We start from the raw sequence: 21,929 nt of genomic DNA, 5'->3' as shown, positions 1-21,929 counted from the left end.
CGGAAAACTTGAATCCTGGAGAGGCAGCATCCTAACTGACGTGTGGTCTTCGTTTTCTTTCACGAAGTCCACTTCTTCAGGATTTTTGTTGGTTTGGTTTGGTTTTGCTGGGTTGTGAGATTTTTTTGGCAAGGACTGAAGAGTAGGAGACACAGTGAAATGGTAGGAAAAATGTGGGTTTCATTTGGATCACATAAGCCCACTGTGGAGCCAGGGCAGTGGCTCTTCAAATCCATCACTTAAAAATGGAAACAAAATGACCCAAACTACATTTCCGTATATTTGTAGTGTGTATGCATGTGGGGATGATATCTCTAGCAGCTTGGTTTATAATGCTCGTACCAGTTTCTTTAACACTCAGAAGTACATTCTCAAAACTTTTCATCCTATACAACCCTCTCTCTCACCCCACTCCCATTCCTATTTAAAATCTATAGATCTTATTATTACAGACACCTACACCTCACCCACCCAGCCCGGAATCCTTTCCTTCTCACCATGAACACAACAAATATTAAAGACTGAAAAGTAAGGAATTCAGAGGTACTAATGGAAAGAAAAGGTGTTAGTTAACTCAGCTGCAACCTGAAGTTCACACCAAACAAATACATGAAGCTACATAATTTGAATTGTGTAATGCCATCGTAACCTCAACTTCCCATTTGTAAACACTGTCCTGTTCTAAAGCACTCAAAGCTCAGTTCTAGAAGAAATGTATTAAATTCTTACTTGTGCTGAGGTAAAGAATCTGTGCTAAATTTCTACATAGTCCTCATAATAAGTTACCACTGACTGTTCTGAGAATAAGTTACAGTGCTAGAAGGTATTTAAAAAGGGGTCATTCTGAAAAGATCACTTGGCCACTATTATAATAAGCAAAGAAGAAGGATTTAAAAAACAACACTCTAGTCATTAGTGTTCTCTTCATTTTTGGAATTCCTGTAGAATTGTATAAGAATCTGCAGTACTGGATAAGGACCATATATGTCATAGCTGCCTTATGTTGTTATTTACTTTTTTGTTTTATGCCATATTTTCCTAACAAAAATATAAGCTCTGAGGGCAAGGCGTCTTTTTTTTTTTTTTTTTTAAGATTTATTTATTTGAGAGAGAGAGAGCAAAGGAGGGGCAGAGGGAGATGGAGAGAATCTCAAGCTGAACATGGAGTCCGGCATGGGGCTCTACACAGGGCTCAATCCCAGGACCCTGATATCATGACCTGAGCCGAAATCAAGAGTTGAATGCTTAACCGACTAAGCCACTCGGGTGCCCCAAGGCCTCTTGTTTATATACTTCCTCAGTTTCTACTTTGTTGTCCAGTAAGTACTCAATAAATGTTGATTCACATCTATGGAGAACACTTTAGTTTTATTCAATTCAAGGAATTTTTCCTAGAAACCATCACTAGTGGTGAACTATGATGATCTTACATACTACTTTACATAAAACAAAAACCTGGACAGGAACTGCTTCATTTCTTTTTACCTCCATCTCCATGAACTTATTTAACATGCACATCCACTATTTTTTGTTCCCTCCTAAAATTATGGAGAAGCATTCCCCCAAGATAGATCTGGCACATATGAAGCAAACAAAAAAAAAATTGTTAAATAAATAAACGAGACAATGAATAAAATGAATAGTTAATGTAACTGCCTAAAACTAGCTCCAATCCAAGAATCAAGAAATCATAAAATATTAGTTATTGGTTTGTTCTAACAACAGTCTAAAAGCAAGCCCTCAAAATAACATTTTGTTAAAGTTTTTTTAACTTTATAGTTTCACTTTACATCTAATATTAGAATGCCTATATTTAGCAAGCTGTAATCTAAGACTAATAAAAAAAATAATTCTCAATGCCAAAAATGCTCAATTTCAACCATAACTTACAGAAAACATAATTTTCAGTTAGGAAATACTCAGCCAGCGATGTCTAAGTAAAAACAGAATGTGATCCATATATGTAATTTTTTAAAGTTATTTATTATTTTAGTGATCTCTACACCCAATGTAGGGCTGGAACTCATAACCCTGAGATCAAGTGTCACATGCTTTTCAGGATGCCTGGGTGGCTCAGTCGGTTAAGTGTCTGCCTTTGGCTCAGGTCATGATCTCAGGGTCTGGGAATGAGTCCCGCATCGGGCTCCTTGCTGAGCAGGGAGCCTGCTTCTCCCTCTGCCCCACCTCTGCTTGTGCTCGCTTGCTCTACTGACAAATAAATAAAATTAAAAGTAAAATAAATACTCTTTGACACACACACACACACACACACACACACACACACACACACACACACATGAAAGAAAAAAGAGTTACATGCTCTTCCAACTGAGCCAGCCAGGCACCCCTACATATGTAATATTTAGTTTAATTTTTAATATTCTAGTAGCTATATTTTAAAAAATCAGTGACACACACACACACACACACACACACACACACACTTTTATTAAGACCTTATCCGTGCTCTAGGGCCCCTGGCTGGCTCAGTCGGTAGACCTTACATAACTCTTAATCTCAGGGTTGTGAGTTTGAGCCCCACGTTGGGTACAGAGTTACTCAAAAGTAAAATCTTAAAAACAACAACAAAAAACCCTTTTCAGTGCTCTAAAAGATAAATAGTACCATACAATTTAAAAGGATGCTATACACACACACACACATTAATTTTCATTTTGTAATTTTTAGATTTTACTGTAAACCCTATACAAATATACCAGAGTCTTCACTATTAATAGGAGCCAAGGTTTAAGTAAAGCTGTCTGGAAAATAAGCACACTTCTTTAACTAAAAAATAATCTTTGAAATCCTTGGTATTAAATATGACTGAAAATTTGTATTAGGATTCATTTCAACAAAAGAAGAGACTTAAGTCTATATATTCTGAAGCTAGAAGAACATCTTAATTTTTATGCACTTAACTATTTTAAAGGCTTACAAAAAACTATACTACTGCTTGGCTGAGGTTCAAAGTCCTTTAGGTTATACAGTAACCTGAAGTTAGAGTTTATGGAATTTAATTTACAGTAATTTTTTTCACCCACAAATATTATATATATTCCACATTACTTACCCATAGCCACAGATCAGATTGGAAACTTAAGCAAATCTGTGCTAGTAACTGTGTGTTTAGAAACAGCTCCCAGTCTCACGTTGTAAAGAACCACACTTGACAACTGTTTCTAACACAGTTGGGAACTACCACAGCTTTTCCAACTACTAAAAAAATCCAATGAATAAACTGAAATGAAAATAAAATTCATTTTAAATGTTTTTTAACTTAAATATTTTATTTAAAACTTAAATATTTTACTTAAATTTTTTTCTTAAATATTCTAAGGTAGGGAGTCCAGAAATAAAGTCATAATAAAACACTGCTTTTTAAAAGCATGACTTGCTATAATCAGGTGTTTCTAATTATATACTTACAAACTTTAAAAAATATAATTATTCAAGATACCCTTATATACTTCCATTAATGTATTCAGTTATTATTTATACACATACATACACTTCTGCTAAACTTCTACCACAACATCAACTATAGGGATTATCTAAGACTGGTCAAAGAAAATATATTTATATGTTGACCACTGAATAATAATTTTTAGAAGCACTTCTTTGATACTATAAAAACTTACTGAAAACTCAAACAGGACTTCATTTCAAAAGAAAAAATTTAGACCACCTCATTCTAAATGGACTGACAGGGGCGCCTGGGTGGCTCAGCAGATTAAATGTCCAACTCTTGATTTCGGCTCAAGTCATGATGTCAGGGTAGTGAAATCCAGCCCTGAGTGGAGCCCCACTTCAGGTTCTGCGCTCTCAGTGGGGAGTCTGCTTGAGATTCTTTCCCTCTGCAGCCTCCCCCCACGCCCCATGCTCTCAAATAAAAAATAAATCTTTAAAAAAATTAAATAAACTGCCTGACATAAAGTATGTTCAACAAATATTTGCTGAATAAATGAAGACTAAATGAATGAATGTGCCACGCATGACGTGAATTACTGGTGAAACAGAGCAACCATTAATTCCTTGAATGTTTAGAAGAATTCACCAGTGGAACAGTCTGATTCTGAGCTTTTGTTGGGAGTTTTTTTTCTTTTTTTTTTCTTTTAAACTGCTTTATTAACTTCACAATATATAATGAACATCTTGCCATGCAATAGGGTAAAACTCCCCTGCTGACAGAATCTTACATTCTGGGTCAAAATACAACATTCAATTAGAAGCTGGTCACAGGAGACCCACAAGAGACATGTAACACCAAAAGGTTTACAACAGAGGTACATTGAGAACATTAAGTTCAGGAAGCAGGTTCAGAGAAAACATCAAGATTCAAGGCATAAGGCAAAACTCATCACGATGGTCATGGTGAGGAGGGTCAGTGCTAACTGCCCACAGACTATGACTGAATTGCTTTTCCCTCAGCTGTCTCATCTCTTCCCAATTCTTTCCATATTCTCCTCTCTCATCCTTGCCTGTGGTTCTCCAAGCCTCTGAATCATGTCCCACCTATACTGCAGGATGGGCTGCCTAACACGGAACCACCTATGATTTACTCTAGGCACACAATATTCACCAGCTTCCAAAGGGAGGGCCAAGGGCTCTCCTTTATTAGCAACTTGCTCCTTTTCATCCTTTTTTTCATTTTCCTGTTTGGCATTCTCCATGTTGAGATTTTTTTACTGCTTGTTCCTCTTTGGACGCCATTGCTCCTGGGCCTATCCTTGCAGTCTCCTCCTCCTCCTCCCAATTCTCGCCTAAGAGTGTGCCGCCACGACACTTAGACTTGCACACCTGCTTCCCCTCCGCCTCCGACTCTTTGGGGCCGCCTCTGGCCCACAAGCCCTCAGGGCCACCGGGAGCAGGCACCGAGAAGCAAGTGAGTGAAGGCCCTTGTTGGGAGTTTTTTGATTACTGATTCAACCTCCTTACTAGTAATTCATCTGTTCAGATTTTCTACTTTATCATGATTCAGTCTTGGTAGGTTGTATATTTCTAGGAATTTATCCATTTCTTCTAGGGTTGTCCAATTTGTTGGCAAGTAACTGTATATTCTAATCTCTTCCAATCCTTATAACAAGAAAATCTCTTCTAATCCTTTGTATTTCTATGCTATCAGTTGTAATATTTCCTCTTTCATTTCTGATTTTGAGCCCTCTCTCCTTGTGTCTTGTGAGTCTAGCTAAAAATCTGTCAATTTTATCTTTTCAAAGAACCAGTTCTTAGTTTCCTTAATCTTTTCTATTGTCTTTTTAGTCTCTATTTTATTAATTTCTACTCTAATCTTTGTTATTTCCTTCCTTGTACTAACTTTGGGCTTCATCTGTTGTTTTCTCAGTTCCTTGAGGTATAAAGTTGTTTTAGACTTTTTATTTTTTTATTTTTTTATTTTTTAAAGATTTTGTTTATTTATTTGACAGAGAGAGATACACAGCGAGAGAGAGAACACAAGCAGGGGGAGTGGGAGAGGGAGAAGCAGGCTTCCCGCAGAGCAGGGAGCCCGATGCGGGGCTCGATCCCAGGACTCCGGGATCATGACCTGAGCCGAAGGCAGACGCTTAACGACTGAGCCACCCAGGCGCCACCTAGACTTTTTTTTTTTTGAAGATTTTATTTATTTTTTGACAGAGAGAGAGACAGCAAGAGAGGGACACAAGCAGGGGGAGTGGGAGAGGGAGAAGCAGGCTTCCCGCTGAGCAGGGAGCCCGATGCGGGGGCTCGATCCCAGGACCCTGGGATCATGACCTGAGCTGAAGGCAGATGCTTAACGACTGAGCCACCCAGGTGCCCCTGGACTTCTCGTTTCTTGAGGTAGGCATTTATTGCCACAAACTTCCCTCTTTGAACTGCTCTTGCTGCATCCCATAAATTTGTCATATTTCCATTTTCATTTGTTTCAAGGTATTTTTTTATTTCTCCTTTGATCCACTGGTTGTTCAGCAGCATACTGTTTTAATATCCACAAATTCATGAATTCGCCAGTCTTTTTGTATAATTAATTTTCTAGTTTCATACTACTGTGGTTGGAAAAGATGCCTGATATGATTTCAATCCTCTTAAATTTATTAAGACTTGTTTTGTGGTCTGACATATGATCTATTTTGGAAAACGAGTCTCTTATAAGGCAGCATACTGATAGGTCGTCTTCCTTTTATGATGGGTTCTTATTGTTATGTTCTACCAACCATTCAAAGAAGAATTAATACGAGTCCTTCTCAAGCTCTTTCAAAAAAGAAGAGGAGAAAACTCTTCCAAACTCATTTTACATTACCCCGATAGCAAACATTACTCTAATAGCAAAACCAGGTAAGGGCCACAAGAAAATTATAGGCCTAAATGTAAAAATCCTCAACAGAAGATCAGCAAACTGAATTCAACAATACATTAAAAGGATCATACACCACGATCAAGTGGGATTTATTCCAGGGATGCAAGATGGCTCAACAGCTGCACATTAGTCAATGAGATATAACATATTAACAAAGAATAAAAATCAGATGATTGTCTCAACAGATGCAGCAAGAGCATCTGACAAAATTCAACATCCATTTACAATAAAAACTCTCAACACTGTGGGTATAGAGGGAACATACTTCAACACAGTAAAGGCCATATATGACAAGCCCACAGCTAACATACTCAAGGGTGAAAAGCTAAAAGCTCTTCCTCTAAAACCAGGAACAAGACCAATAGCTCACTCCTGCCACTTTTATTCAACACAGTATTGGAAATCCTAGCCAGAGCAATTAGGCAGGACAAATAAAGGCATCCAAATTGGAAAGGAAGAAGTAAAGCTGTCACTATTTACAGATGACATTATGTTATATATAGAAGACCATAAAGCCATAAAAAACTGTTAGAATAAATTCAGTAAAGTTGCGGGATACAAAATCAATACATAAAAAGCTGCTGCATACATGAAGAATGAACTATTACAAAATAAAAATAAGAAAAAAGAAGAAACATCTTGGGGTTGTGGGATCGAGTGCTGTGTAAGACTCTGTGCTCAGCGTGGGCCTGCTTGAGACTCTCTCTCCCTCTCCCTCCGCCCCTCCTGCTCATGCTCTAAAATAAATAAAAAATAATTTAAAAAGAATTAAAAAAAAAACAGTCCAATTTACAAAAGCATCAAAAAGTATAAAATACCCAGGAATAAATTTAACCAAGGAGGTAAAAGACCTGTATATTGAAAACCGTAAGACATTAATGAAAAAAACTGAAGACACAAATAAATGGAAAGATATTCTGTGCTCGTGGATTGGAAAAATTAATATTGTTAAAGTGTCCATACTACCCAAAGCAATATACAAATTCAATGCAATCCCTCTCATAAACTCAATGGCATTTTTCATGGAAATAGAACAAACAACTCTAAAATTTATATGGAAGCATAAAAGCCCCTGCCTGATTCTTGAGGGGAACAAAGCTGAAGGCATCACGCTCCCTGATTTCAAACTTTATTACAAAGCTATAGTAATTAAAACAGTATTGTATTGGGAGTAAAAAGACACAACAATCAGCAGAAGTTCCAGAAATAAACCCACACCTATAAGGCCAATTAATTTATGACAAAGGAGCCAAGAATATAAAATGGGGAAAGGACAGTGTCTTCAATAAATGATGCTGGAAAAACTAGACAGCCTATATGCAAAAGAATGAAACTGGACCATTATCTTACACTATACACAAAAATAAACTCAAAATGGATTAAAAACTTGAAACCATTAAAACTCCTAGAAGAAAACATAGGTAGTAAACTCCTTGACACAGGTCTTGGCAATGATTTTTTTTTAATCTGACACCAAAACCAAAAACAACAAAAGCAAAAATAAGCAAGTGGGACTACCTCAAACTAAAAACCTTCTACACAGCAAAGGGAACTATCAACAAAATGAGAAGGCAACCTATTGAATGGAAGAAAGTATTTGCAAATCATGTATCTGATAAAAGGCTAATATACAAAATGTATAAAGAACTCCTACAACTCAACAGCAAAACAAAAACGAAACCCAAACAATCCAGTTCAAAATTGGGCAGAAGATTTAAATAGACATTTTCCCAAACACATACTAAGGCCAACAGGTACATGAAAAGATGTTAACATCATTAATCATTAGGGGATGCAAATCAAAACCACATGAGGGGGGCACCCGGGTGGCTCAGTTAGTTAAGCGTCGGACTCTTGATTTTGGCTCAAGTCACGATCTCAGGGTCATGTGATCGAGCCCCCTGTTGTACTCTGCACTCAGCAGAAAATGTGCTTGAGATTCTCTCCCTCAACCTCTCCCCCTCCCCCTGCTTGCTTGCTCTAAAATAAAGAAATCTTAAAAAAAACCCACAATGAGGTATCACTCATACCTGTTAGAATGGTTATTATCAAAGAAACTAGAAATAACAGGTGTTGGTGAGGATGTAGAGAAAAGGGACCCCTTGTGCATTTCTGGTGGGAATGTAAACTGGTACAGCCACTACAGAAAAGAGTATGGAGGTTCCTTAAAAAACTAAAAGCAGAACTACTATATGATCCAACAATTCCACTTCTGGCTATTATCTGAAGAAAACAGAAACACTAACACAAGAAGATATACATATCTCCCCCGCCCAATGTTCATTGCAGCATTATTTACAACAGCCAATATACGGAAACAACCTGTGTCCACTGACTGATGAATGGATAAAGAAATTGTGGCATATACACACAATGGAATATTATTCAGTCATAAAAAAGAAAGGAATCTTGCCATTTGTGGTTACATGGGTAAATCTTGAGGGCATTAATGCTAAGTGAAGTAAGTCAGATGAAGAATGACAACCACTGTATGATTTCTCTTACATGTGGAATCTAAAAAAACAAAAACAAAAAACTCCAAAGCTTATAAAAAACAAAAAAACTCCTGAAAACCACTCATAAATACAGAGAACAGACTGATAGTTGCTACAGGCAGGGTGGGTGGTAGGAGAAATGGATAAACTGTTTTTTGTTTTTAATGTCTAAATAAGTTGAAAAATAAATACAATTTTAATTGAAAGAAAGTGAGGGGAGGAAGGAAAGAAGGAAGAAGGAAGGAAGGAAATGAATCTGAAGAAAGGAGCTCCAAAGTTGTTGACAACTGTAAAAGGGGGGGGGGGGGGAGAAATGGAGCGACCAAACAGAATATTGTATTTGCCCTCCAGGAATTTAGGAGAGATACAGACAACTAAATAGGCAATAAAAATACAGTATGTCACATGCTGTAATAGGAATAAGCAGAAAGTACTATGGAAATACACAAGAATATCTAACCAATATTAGATGATGTTGGGGTATTAGTGAAGATTTTTTGAAGAAAGTCCAAGCTGAGATGAATGAAAACTGGGAGTTTGTGTGTGTCAAGACCTAATGGTGCCCACCTCCAGTACAGGTCTCAAGGAACTACAAGTCACTCCATATGGCTGTATCTTGTAGCAGGGGCCAGATCATGAAGGGTGCCAAAAACACTTCAAAGAATTTAGATTTTACTTTGAAAGCCAAGGATAGCCACTGAATGTCTTTAAGCAGAACAGCGACAGTTCTGTTTTAGGAAAATTACCTGAACAGTGTAAAAACAGTAAGAAATGGATGGCACTGATAGTGGGAGACCAGTTTAGGAGGCTATGACAGTAATACAACTGAGAAGAGATAAACATGGCTTGAACTATGGTAATAAAAAGGGAAGAAGTGAATAGATTTGAGATATATGTACAAGGTAAATTCATAAAACTTGATGACTGGATGGATATGGGTGACACGAGGATGGAGCCAGGAGTAATACTTATTTGAGCAATCCAATGGATGGTGGTGTCATGTACCAAGGCAGGGATCTTTGTGGGCAAGTCATGGATGGGGAGGAGGGGAAAAAAGATGAGTTCAGGTTTGGGTTTTGAGGTACTGTGGGACATTGAAGTGGAGATTCTCAACAAACTCAAGATCCAGTGAGTGATTTAGAGATAGAGAATTTAATCACTCTGTAAATATACTATGGGAGAAGTGGAGAGTCACTAAGTATAGATTACCTATCATTATTTACATACTGTGATATAGATGCTTAATGGCAATGTGCTATCCAATCCTTGAGGAAAAGCTACATAATGCAGAGGGGACTGTTATCTATTGATGTCAAAATTATCAACACCATATATAAAAAATATCTGTGGGCCCAGAATTGGCAAGAATACATAATTCTAGCTTGATGAAAAATAAAAGAAAACCTCCAACTGACAACTACTAAATCAAGGCTTAACATCCTTTGGGAATAGCTTAATTTTCATTCTTTCCTGTTATATAATCACATTCTGTTTTCCTACGACATTTTCTCCCACCTCTTTCAGGTAAAGAAGGAGTATAGAACAGCCTCACCCCAAAAATGGAACATTTGCATTTTTTCTTCTATTGTTTTTTTACCTCCAGTTTTACCCTTCCCATATGTCTTAAATTGACAAAATTCATAAAGTAATGCAATCATTCTTTTCTATTTTATCAAACAGGAAAAAATTCCTTTTAAAGTTAGTAACTTCCACAAATTTTAAGTCGCTTTAAGTTCATTTGGACAATATTAATATTCAAAACTAGCATTACATCTAAAGTAGAAGCTGATAAGACCAGGGTATCAAGTTCATCATTAATTTAGGGTCAGAATGACCATGGCCTCAAATCAACAGTTAAGACAAACCTAATTAATTATAGGCTAATCTAGGATTCATGTAAGTCAGTAATTTTTAAAAAGCTGTTAGTTTTCATGTACTTGCTAGTCACTATGAATATAAAGATCTGCCAGAGTAGCTTGATCCTGTAGGAAGCTAGACATACAAATAATTGAAGCACGATAGTAAGCACCGTTTAAAGGCACACATAAGGTGTTAGGAAAAATATAAAATAGGGCACACTAATCACCATATGCACACAGCTTAAAAGAAAACAATTTAGCTTGTCCCTAATTTTATTTTCACATTAAATTTAGCAATAAATTTAGAGTAAAGTATGAAGATCAGAATGAGAATAAGCCTTTTATAGTCTAACAAGCATTGAATGCTTAACCTGTGTTGTCAACTCAACACACATAAGAAACTATTTTTCTGAAAGAAAGACAATGGACCTCATGGAGAGACAGGAAGGCTGAGCATCATCAGTTCTCTTTCTTTCACGGTTCAAAGTTAGACCATAATTTCTGGAACTGTAAGATTTCTAGTAAGTAATGTTTTACAGATCAAGAGATTACCTGACAGGAAAGATGTTATAACACTATTCTACTGAGAGAGCACCCAAGGCCCATTAAAGTTCAGCGAACTGCTTGCTGAAGGTTAGAAGTGGTAGCTAAGTAAGTTTTAGATCAATGGACTCCAAGTACAATGTTAGTTATGTAATTTGGATGTCTCAAAAGTTTATTTTATAATACAAATGATGACAATAACAGTAACTGGACTAACAGTAGCAGCAGCAGCAATTCCACTACTGCTACTAGTACTATTACTACTACTCGTGTACCTAACACTGAACACTTACATGTGGTAAGCACTACTGTTCCAAATGTTTTATATATGTATAGGCACACCTCGGAAATGTGCAGGTTTGGTTCCAGACCACTGCAAGAAAGTGAATCAAATTAATTTCTGGTTTCCCAGTGCATGTAAAAGTTATGTTTATACTATACTGTAGGCTATTAAGCATTATGTCTTAAACCCATACATACCTTAATTTAAAAAAATCTTTTATTGCTAAAAATTGCTAACCATTATCTGAGCTTTCAGCGAGTCGTAATCACTGATCACAGATCATCACTATAAAATAATGAAGAAGTTTGACATATTGCAAGAATCACCAAAACATTACACACAGATACAAATGAGCAAATGCCGTTAGAAAAAGTGCTGATAGACTTGCTCACTGCAGGGTTGCCACAAACCATCAATTTGTTAAAAGTGCAGTATCTGTGATATACAATAAAGTGAAGTGCAATAAAACAAGGTATTCCTGTATTAAGTCACTGAATCACTGTATCAACTCTGAGGAACATATTCCTAGTTTTAAGTAAGTAACTAGGCAAGGAGAGGTTAAGCATCTTGCCCCAAATCACAACAGTATCAAGTAGTAGAGGCAGAATGTGAACTCAGTCTAGCTCCAGAGCCCCATACTCTTAACCACTGTGCTATCTGAATATAAATTAGTTTTGCTAAATACTACTGGATATAGAAGTACTTAGCATTTGGAAGAACACCAGGAGTATTTATTACTATGAGTATTTAGCATATAGAAGAACAATAAATAAAACATACTCTTTTGGAAATGTTTATAGAATTTAAAAAAAATCTATTTTCACATATTTTATTAAAAGTGTTATATGCAAAACACCAGAACATACACATCAGACCCTTTATTTTCATAATGGGCATCTCCTTAGATCTTTTTGTATTATAACTATCAATAATATTTGGATATACCATACCCAAATGATTAGGGATACAGGCTCTGAAAAAACTGGCTCTTGGTTAGAATCTTGGCTTAGTAGCTAGCTGTGCAATCTTGGGACGAGTTCCTTCATCTGTCTGATTCTCAGTGCATCCATAAAATGGAAATAATAGTGCCTACCTTATAAAATGTTCTGAACATCAATACAGTACCTTGCAGAGACATCCAATGTTAGTTATTATTATCATAAATGAGATAGGATGCTGAAAGTTAGCAAGGTGCATTCAAAATATTCTAGCTACAGGCCTTTTTTATACTATCCAATTCAATCTTCAAAAAAAACCCATGAGGTAGAAATAATGATTACTAGTACAAAATATTATACTACTTATGATGGGTGTTCAGAATAGTTCTTGAATGGTCGGGGTGCCTGGGTGGCTCAGTTAAGTGGCTGACTCTTGATTTTGGCTCAGGTCAGGATCTCAAGAGTCCTGGGATGGAGCCCCGAATCAGGCTCCACCCTTAGTGGAGAGTCGGCTTGGGATTCTCTCTCTCCCTCTGCCCCTCCCCCCAGCTCTCTCTCTTTCAAATAAATCAATCTTAAAAAAAAAAAGAAAATATAGTGTGAAATCCACAAATGCCATGGGCTGACTACAAAAAAAATGAATAGTGATTCCTTTAAAGTATCAGTAGTCATTCTGGGAGGCTATAAAATTATTCCAACAATCCTGCCACAACTGAAGTTATTCGTCACACTAATTTTTTTCTAATTATAAAAATATGTCCACTTAGAAAATCTGAAGAAAAACACCAAAGGAAAAAAAGTTACTGAAAATCCCATCACTCAGAGTTTATTCCCATTAATATTTTAGGATTCTTCTACTTATTTTTCTCTATGCAAATTATATAATTTAATTGAAATACTGTATGTACTGCTTTATACCTTGCTTTTTTTCATTGCATCATGAATATGAAATATGTTTATGATACAGGTCATGAAATTTTCTGAAACATGGTTTTCAATGGCTATAGAACATAAAGGTTCCATTATTTATTTAATTAGCTCCTTGTTAAATTTAATCAGTTCCCTCTTACTAAAGTTTCCACTTTTTTCCCTGGCCATTTTTGTAAATTCTTTCAATTCAAGACAAAAATTTACCCTTTCGGGAGAGATGATTTTTGACATTAGCTTTATGTTATTCAGTGTAAAATAAGATAACTTAAGCTACGAAGTATTAACAGTTATTAGTTTAACAATAGTTGGTTTAGAGAGAGTAACTTCTCAAACAGCTAGTAAGTAGCAAGGCTGGGATTTGGTTCAGGAATCCAGTCTTCTGTTCCATACTGTCCGCCTAACAACATCAACAACACAACCAACACCACCAGCCAACAACACTAATAAAGTGTAGCTAACATTTTATCAACGTGTCAGGTAGTGTGATCATTATTTTACATATATTATCTCTATACTCCTGTAAAGAACACCTATTATCAGTCAACTTAGTCTATTCTGTTTATATATGTATTTATATCTATGTGCCTTTATTCATTGTGGTCTTCCTTCTTACAGTATCCATCTCTTTTCTCTCTACTTACATAAGGTTATAGTTGTGTTCTGGCAAGTCCCATGTTTTCTATCTATAAAGCCTTTCCCAACATCCCCATTTCATATTGCTTTAATTCCAACTTATAAAAAGTCAAATCAAGGGGCGCCTGGGTGGCTCAGTTGTTAAGCATCTGCCTTCGGCTCAGGTCATGATCCCAGGGTCCTGGGACTGAGCCCTGCATGGGGCTCTCTGCTCAGCGGGAAGCCTGCTTCTCCCTCTCCCACTCCCCCTGCTTGTGTTCCTTCTCTCGCTGTGTCTCTCTCTGTCAAATAAATTTTAAAAAATCATAAAAAAAAAAAGTCAAATCAAGTGTTGAGCGTTAGAAAGAAAACTAATTATAACACTTTGGGCAAACCAATCAACCTCTCTACACCTCAATTCTTTGCCTGCAAACTGAGAGGGATGGACTAGATCAGCCGTCCTCAAATTCTAGCACAGATCAGAATCATGTGGAGATCTTATTAAAACACAATGCTGAGCTCCACTCCCAGTGTTTCTGAATCAGAAATGGGAGAGGCGGGGAGTAAGAATTTACACTGCCATCAAGTTCCAAGGGATGTTGCTACTGTTGGGTCAGGAGTCACATTTTTGAGAATCACTGGGGCCACACAAAGTCCTTAAAAAAGCCAAGGGTTAAGGGAATACTCTTTTACTCTGTTTAAAAAAAAAAAAAAAGGAAAAATTTCAGTTAGTGTTGTAACATTTAATAATTAAACCTTTCACTAAGGAGGTGGCTTAGGCAGCAATGTGCATATAAACTAGGATACAATAAAAAGACTCCTTCAATAATGGCAATAAACCAGAAAGGCCTGGATTAAGGTGGTGGTAGTAAAGAAGAGGAAAAAACAAAAAAAAAACCTCCCCCAAATTACACATCAGTCACTCTTCTCTGCTAAAGTTTTTGTCATTATCCAATGGAAAGCTGTACATATACACACTGCTATTATCTAGAAACACAACATGAAATCAGGAATCGTTTTCTGCCACAGTAAAATCACTACATTATCAATAGGGATCTAATGTTCAAGATACTTTCTTAATATATGTCAACTTTAAACTTTTTTTGAAAAAGATTTTATTTAGTTGAGAGAGAGAGAGAGAGACACAGCGAGAGAGGGAACACAAGCAGGGAGAGTGGGAGAGGGAGAAGCAGACTCCCCGCTGAGCAGGGAGACTGATGTGGGGCTCCATCCCAGGACCCTGGGATCATGACCTGAGCTGAAGGCAGAGGCTTAACGACTGAGCCACCCGGGTGCCCCTAACTAATTTATTTTAGAGAGGGAGAGAAAGTGCACACATGCGTGAGAGCGAGCAGGGGGAGGGGCAGAGGATCTCAAGCCGACTCCTAGATGAGCACAGAGCCCGACACAGGGCTCAATCTCAGGACACGGAGATCATGATATGAGCTGAAACCAAGAGTGGGACGTTCAACTGACTGAGCCACCCAGGTGCCCTATCATATTGACCTGAACTTTTAAAAATAAAAACCTGGGAGAAAATGGCAGAGTAGGTAGACTCATTTTATCTCTAAGACTCTTCAACATTATTAGTAAGGAAATAAGAAGATATAAAGCACTACAACAGAGGGACAGGATAAAGTCATCAGAACACAAGAGATTTCAATGGACTTCTCAAAGACACAAACATAAACAAGTATTGACTACAGAAGCAAAGCAGAGAAAGCTACTGCCTACAAAAGCATGTTAGAGGCTACAACAGAAGAAGGAGCTGTCAAATTCTCTCAAAACCTCAGAGGAGCTCTAAACTCTGGTAAGTGCAAGTACAGTAAAGAACAATCATGATATGTGGATCTGAAAGCAAGGACATTCGTTATAGATCAATAAAAGGAAGTCAAGTCTTCTCATCAAACCACCAAACAAGAGTGAAGGTAAAATAAAGAAATTTCCAGACATTCCGAGACTTACAAAGTTGGTCTCCTATATAACCTTATTCTTAGGAAGTTACTTGATGATATATTTCAATAAAACTTGGGAGTAAACACAGAAAAAGATATGGGATCCAGAAATTAATGAAGTTATCACAGAAAAGCAACAAAAGGAAGAAATTCTAAGATAAAGGGTGTGAAGCAGGCCTGAAGAAACTATAGATTGGAATAAGACTCCAAAGAGCTGCAGGAATGAAATTTCCTAATTTCACAGGGTAAATTAATAGGTTAGAGAGTAAGAAACTTAGAACAACTTAAAGACATGATAAAGGCAACAGGTGAAATGTAAAAAAGAATCCATTGGAACAGTTAGGAATGGTCTCTCTTCAGAGGCCTAGGAATAACAGTAGTAAGCAGAGGAGAAAAAGAAACTAGTACATACTTGGTGCTACAGAGAAAATATCTCCATATTCATAGTAAGATGAACACTGCTATTTTTCAACTTCTAGAATCAATCTACATACAGATCACTGAAAAATACTTTACTAGCAATATGATAAATATGTTCTCAATGCAGACTGAGATTGATAATGACAATGCAGAGCTAAAACAGCTTAGTGGTGAAAGTCAAGAACCATGAGTACCATCCTCATCTTATAGAAGAGGGAGTCTGTAGATATTATTCTTAGTTGAGGAAATGTAAAATTAAGCTTTATGTGTTTTAAAGTTATATTGGGTTGAGGTGGGTGGCGGAAATGCTGTAAGTAAACCAACACAGCAGAAATCAACAATGTTTAAATTTGATGGAGAAATAGAAGAATAAGATTTGATCAGCCAGGGGTGCCTGGGTGGCTCAGTTGGTTGGACATCTGTCTTTGGCTCAGGTCATGATCTCAGGGTCCTAGGATCGAGCCCCGCATTGGACTCCCTGCTCAGCAGGGAGTCTGCTTCTCCCTCTCCATCTGCCTCTCCCCCAGCTCATGCACGCTCTCTCACCCTCACTCTCTCTCAAATAGAATCTTTAAAAAAAAAAAGATTTGATCAGCCAAAACAGCACGCTACTTATGCACAGAAACTCATCAACTTTACTCAAAGTTCACTGTTCAGGATTCATGTATCTTTACTCTGCACACATTTTTTTTTAAAAAAAATTAAAGCATCAGATTTCCAAGTCTTTATACCCAGTAGTGCATAAAGATTTGTTATCTAAGGACTACATAAACAGTATATAAATTGCCCCAGTCAACAGAGAACATGCCACTTCTTTGGAGAGAAAAGACATACACAGCAATTAACGAACAAACTCCCTCTCTCCCTCTCAATGTGCCAGAGTACCAGATCATGTCTGACGATTAGAGACCATGAATATAAAATAAGATGCTATTTCTGTAGTGCAAATGATTTATATAAAAGAAACTATAGACAAGCAGTAAAAATAAAAGTAAATGTAGCTCAGAATCAGAGGGAAAGAAAGATTTCATGGAATAGAAAGATGTGGGGCTTCAGGATAAGATATGGGCAGACTATGAAAGATGAAAAACTAGGTCTTCAGAAAGGGACATTAAAAAAAAAAAAAAGGTAAGAAGTCCAGTGAGGCTGTCTTACTCAGGAGTTTTCATGGGAAGACAAAGGAAGCTAGAGGAAAAAGTCTTCAGGAACCCAGAGGCACTGAACAAATGAATATGCAAAAGTGGCAGAGGTAAGAGTACATATATTTTTTTAATTTTCATTTTTTATTTAAATTCAATTAATTAACATATATTATTAGTTTCAGAGGTAGAGGTCAGTGATTCATCAGTCTTATATAATACCCAGTGCTCATTACATCACGTGACCTCCTTAATGTCCATCACCCACTTACCCCATTCCCCCACCACCTGCCCCCTCCAGCAGCCCTCAGTTTGTTTCCTATGATAAGGGTCTCTTCTGGTTTGTCTCCCCTCTGACAAATATTTTTCAATAAGCTTATTCCAAATTACCAAGGAAATAGCCTCAGCACCAGAAATACAGGAATCACAAGGCAGCTCATGCAGATTAAAAAAAAACTCCCTTATTTTTGTGCTCTATATGGGAAAAAGAAAATATATATATATTTACCTACAAGTTTTACCAAAGTAGATGAAAGATCATATTAAAGAACAGTAGATGGCGCCAAAATGTAATTTTTTTTTTTACACTACTGCCTTGAGTCACATAAATCATTAACTAAAACCAAAGGAAAAAAACTTTTCATATTAGAACTGAAGAATATTTTAAAAATTTTACAAATTATCCAGATTTTCATGTGGTATCCCACGGACTGATGTTAATAATAATGCTCTATAGCATGAATACTTACTGAAGAACACAAGACTGCATCAAATGCAAAAACCTGAACTGGAAAGTACTTTGGGTTTTACTAAAAGTTTAACCATACTTCTTACAAAGGAATTACGGAATAAACAATGGCACTAACAGAATTGATTAGTAATATGGGTAATTTAAAGCTACTCTACAGAAATGTATTTCCCTTCTTGATTCTAAGAAGTGTAAGGGGTTAATACTACCATAACAAAATATATCCAACTCATCTCAAGATCATCCAGAATTCAAAATATAAAAAATAAACAAACTGGAGATTTGGGGAACAACTTGTGTCAACATCAATGATTCACCTTGATGATGTCTGGGTTAGGTTAAGATTAAACTAATTTGCACTGATTGGGGTTAGGGGAGAGGGAGGGAAACTTGGCAAGATTTAAAAGTAATAGGCTCTGGATGATTTACACAGAGGAAAATAGCAATTTTCATAAATTCATAAATGGATGAGACCTCAAGAAAGATTTTGGTCCTGTTTTTTGTATACAAATAGCTAAAGCTTTACTGTGTCTTTCTTATCTGTAGCCCTCAAAGAAAATGTTTTCATAGCTTCTTCAGGATAGCTCAGGGTTACACCCTTCAAATACCAAAACAGAATTTTAATTTTATTATTTTTTAAATCTTTTTTTTTTTTAAGATTTTATGTATTTGTTGTTGTTAAAGAGAAAGAGAGAGAGAACAAGCAGGGGAAGCAGCAGGCAGAGTTGGAGAAGCAGGCTCCCCGCTGAGCAAGAAGCCCCATGCGAACTGGATCCCAGGACCCTGGGAACATGACCTGAGCAGACACTTAACTGACTGAGCCACCCAGGCATCGCCAGAACTTTAATTTTAATCATTTTGATTGAAAATACTTCTAAAGTATATTACCTTATTTTGTTTTTAAAAGAATATCCTTAAAATAATATAACACTTTGATAATTATAAGATAATCATTAGGATCAATTAAATAAGTCTACTGTTTTATAATATGATGCGACCCTGAGGACCCATTTATGAGTACAAAGCGATTTTCTAGAATAAATTGGCCTATACTAGTGGGTTTCTTGTTACTCCTATAGTTTATAGATTTTTCTTCCCCTCCCTTTCTTGCTGTCATCTGTTCTGTCACTTTTTCCAAGCTATTAGACTAGCTACAGACGTCTATTTTTTTCTGATTAAACCAAAATAATAGCTTGCTGGACATATTTATTTTAATAGTATGGGTAAATAGGCACTGAAAAGGAGTTTAAGGAAACTTTTCTGAGAATAAAGTACACGAGTATTAGAAATATGTGATGCTGCTCAGAGTCTTTATTGCTTCTGCCTCTTAGTGTTAAAGATAAATGAGATTGTTGGGCAGCTTTATTCCAAAAAGTTAACATACTTCTTTTTATCACTGTGCTGAGTGGTTAACTCATTTGTCAGAAAGCACACAGCCAAAGGATCTCTAACAACAGCCCCCACGTTAGAATTGTATATTTCACATGAATGGTTAATAAATTTAAATGACAATTATGAATATGCGTTTTCCATCCTAATCCCCAATTAACAATTACTTTACCCTAGAGCCTTAACTAATGGGCTAACCAAATTCAGCCTCCTCAGCAGAAACCAAGAAGATAAATTAAACTAAACTATCCTTTGTCCCACTGGAAAATGGAAAAATGATTAGGTTTTTTCCTCCCTTGTTATTTTGTGAACTGCTTGGAAGTGTAGCAGTGCTCAAAATTAGTTATGTACTAAATCACCTGTAGCTCTTGTAAAAACAAATATGTCCACAATTCACTCACTATGAAGGGGACATTGCGATTGACTTCATATGGGATCACTTATGAATAGTCTCGTTATTTATGGCAATTCCATACTCCTCAAGGATGAGCAGGCCTAAGCCAATCTGGCCCAGTGAGACCCAAGAAGTAGCTTGCTTTTTTGGCTTCTGGGTAAGAGAGGTCCTTCTCTCTTTTCTCCTACTAGCTACAAAAAAAAGGATAAATACTGCATTTTTTAATGGCAGACAGTCATTCTAGGTCCTTGAGGAGAACGTGAGACAAAACTTGTCATTTGAGATAAATTCTCTTATTGTTTAAGCCAGTTTGAGTGAGATTTATGTTACATTCAAAAGCATTCTGAATTCTGAAAAAGCCCTACTGGTTCATGATACACAACCAAGGCTGAAAGACATAGGGCTATAGAAGTTAATAATCAGAAATTCAAAAGGAATTAAAGTGGAGTGATGTCAAGAACTGGGAAGAAAAGGCAATAGTAAGAATTCAAACCTATCTATAGTGAGTATCATATAGCACTAGGCATACCAATAGTTTAATAACTAAAACAAATCTAAAGCAATTAGTCCAAAGACTTATATTAGCTTCAAACACAGTGTTTCCCCCCTGCCTTCAAACCTACTTCAATACAGAAAATAAAACCAAAACACTCTTGGTAAACTAGCTCAATATGAAACTGAAGTTTAAAATGCTGCAGATTTAAAAAAAAAATAAATAAAATAAAATAAAATGCTGCAGATTTGTTAGTACCATAGGAAAGCTAATGAGCTAATTATTAAATGATAATTCTATTTATACATTTTTTTTGGTCAAGAATAATCACTAGTTGATTCTATGGGTATTCTGCTTTAAGGCTAATAGGGAAGAGAATTAAATGAGAATATACCTTCATTTCCACAAAAAAAAATTTTTTTTAAGATTTTATTTATTTATTTGAGAGAGAGAACAAGCAGGCAGAGGGGCAGAGGGAGAGGGACAAACAGACTCACTGCTGAGTAGGGAGCCCGATGCAGGGCTCGATCCCAGGACCCCAGGATCCTGACCTGAGCCGAAGGCAGATGCCTAACGACTGAGCCATCCAGGTGCCCCAGTTTCACAGTTTTCATCAGAACTAGTATTTGGGGGTTGTGGTACAAAATTTTCAAAGGTATTGGCTAACTTTGAAGAAATATACCATGTTTTATTGGAGCATAAAGCTAAACCTAAAGCTGGATATAATTTTTTTTTCTTATATATGTACAAAGGAAACACCTGGGTACTCTTTATTTTAACCTAAAGTTTCCCTAACCTATAAATGAACACAAGAACTAATACAGTTTATTGTCATATATATTTATGAATCACAGTATTTGGTACAAAATAAGCACTCAATAAATACCTATGAATAAACAAGTTGAAACAAAAACTGATTACACCAATGTGAGAGAAACTGCTATTACCCCAAATCTAGTCGCCTTGTCTGTGACAGACCCTAGATTTTTAGCTGAGTAGATGACCATCTAGAACACTTCCCATATTGCTCAGCCTCCCTTACTGCAGAGTTGGCCATCTCACTTGGTTTTAGCCAATGCGGTATTAGAAGTGTCCTATCCAACTCCTGAGATAGATTCTAAAGAGAAGGAAGAGGGACCTTCTTCACACTTTCTGCTTCCTGCTAGGTAGAATGTTGGAACATAAGCAGGTGTTTTGAAGCATAAACATCATGTGTTTAAGGACATTGGAGTAAATAAAACAGAAGCCTAGATCCATAATGTCATGGCAGAGCCTTCATACTAATCTTAGATGCTTACCTCTAGACTTTAATCACAATAGAGAGGAATAAACTTCTATCTTTTTAGATAACTGTTGCCTTGGGTTTCCTGTCACTCTGACAAATTTAATTTTGATTA

General features: G+C 36.6%; 1 protein-coding gene and 1 pseudogene across 1 annotated transcript in view; both read right to left on the bottom strand.

The window, feature by feature from the left end:
- The window catches only part of FBXO11 (F-box protein 11), an 86,818-nt gene that overhangs the window by 31,873 nt on the left and 33,016 nt on the right, over positions 1–21,929 (bottom strand). The window lies entirely within an intron of this gene.
- LOC144379235 (protein BEX1-like) lies at positions 3,077–11,744 on the bottom strand (annotated as a pseudogene).

Source organism: Halichoerus grypus, chromosome 10, assembly GCF_964656455.1.
Source record: "Halichoerus grypus chromosome 10, mHalGry1.hap1.1, whole genome shotgun sequence".
In the NCBI taxonomy this organism is placed as follows: Eukaryota; Metazoa; Chordata; class Mammalia; order Carnivora; family Phocidae; genus Halichoerus; species Halichoerus grypus.
This window is presented reverse-complemented; position numbering and strand designations above follow the sequence as displayed.